This window comes from Giraffa tippelskirchi, chromosome 10, assembly GCF_054371585.1.
Source record: "Giraffa tippelskirchi isolate mGirTip1 chromosome 10, T2T-mGirTip1v1.2.pri, whole genome shotgun sequence".
Lineage (NCBI taxonomy): Eukaryota > Metazoa > Chordata > Mammalia > Artiodactyla > Giraffidae > Giraffa > Giraffa tippelskirchi.
Genome location: NC_137284.1, coordinates 99,552,013 through 99,553,336, shown reverse-complemented (window position 1 = coordinate 99,553,336; position 1,324 = coordinate 99,552,013). Strand labels below are relative to the sequence as shown.

Genomic DNA, 1,324 nt, shown 5'->3' with positions numbered 1-1,324 from the left:
TTGTGTTTTTGGAAGAGGGTGTTTGCTCTGACCAGTGCATTCTCTTGGCAAAACTCTGTTAGCCTTTGCCCTGCTTCATTTTGTACTCCAAGGCCAAAGTTGCCTGTTACTCCAGGTATCTCTTGACTTCCTACCTTTGCATTTCAGTCCCCTGTGATGAAAAGAACATCTTTATTGTGTTAGTTCTAGAGGTCTCGTAGGTCATCATAGAACCATTCAACTTCAGCTTCTTCGGCATTAGTGGTTGGGGCATAGACTTGGATTACTATGATATTGAATGGTTTGCCTTGGTTTGCCTTTTTAGGAACAACTGTGACCTGTCTGGCAAAATCATAAGTTAGTGAAGCTGAGCTTTGCACAGTGGCTATATCATAGCCAGTGAGGTTTATCTGAGGTACAATTATTGCTTATTGAAAAGTGTCCCACTATACCACAAGAACTTGAAATGTAGTTGGCATTGTCAATGTTTGAGAGTCTCTGTGGAGACTGAATTAAAAAAAATAAAAAGAAGAAGCATTATAGTTAGGAAAATTGAAGCTTTCAAACTCAAGTTTTTGCTTCAATCTAGTGCTGTTTCCACTATGCCATAGTTGGATTTCAGGGATTTTAACTAGCCATTCCTTCTTAAGTTCTAAAACAAATCACAACATAAATCATAAGATAAAAGTCTTGTGCACTGTACTGTTTATTTTATTACCTTTTATTTTTCAATAAATAACAAACTGTAATGATGTACTTGGGGCTCTTAATCTTTCCTGCTTGGGCGTCGTATTGGTATTTCAACACCTAATTCTCTCCCACTCCTGAGGTTCCTCTTACAACACAGGCTTTGTGTTAGCTGCCTCTTTGAGGGGCATCATTAGACACTGGGAGTAAGTCCTTGCTAGGTCTCTGGTAATGATGGGAACTTATTGTTCATTCCTTTATAAAGGATTTTCTCTCTTCCTCTCAGATTGCAAATCAAAACTTGATGGACTTCTTTACTAATGCATCATTTTTTCCTCATAGATACTCTTCAACCCTGTAATTAAATACAGTTTTCTCCTTGATGGCTCAAGCTTAGGGCTCATTTTGAGTTCATCCTTTTCACGTGGACACCACCTCATGGATCCTGTGTCGTGCCCTCACTCCTAGTTCCGTCCTTCCTTCCTTCTTCATGTGATTTACCTTCTATTCATCCTACAAGTTGGATATTAATTTTATTTTGCTACACTTCATCTTTTTACATACTGAAAACCCTTATGGAAGAAATAAAGCAAGCAGCGTTGGCTTTTGTATTTAATTAACCATCTGATTTTAGAATACCTGGCTGTTGCAGAGAAAA

General features: G+C 38.2%; 1 non-coding gene across 1 annotated transcript; it reads left to right on the top strand.

Annotated features, from left to right (window-relative positions):
- Positions 1 to 349: 349 nt before the first annotated feature.
- Positions 350 to 486, top strand: LOC145524983 (U4 spliceosomal RNA). Its single transcript, XR_014068006.1, has one exon. It is a non-coding gene; the product is annotated as a U4 spliceosomal RNA (small nuclear RNA).
- The last annotated feature ends 838 nt before the right edge of the window (positions 487 to 1,324 follow it).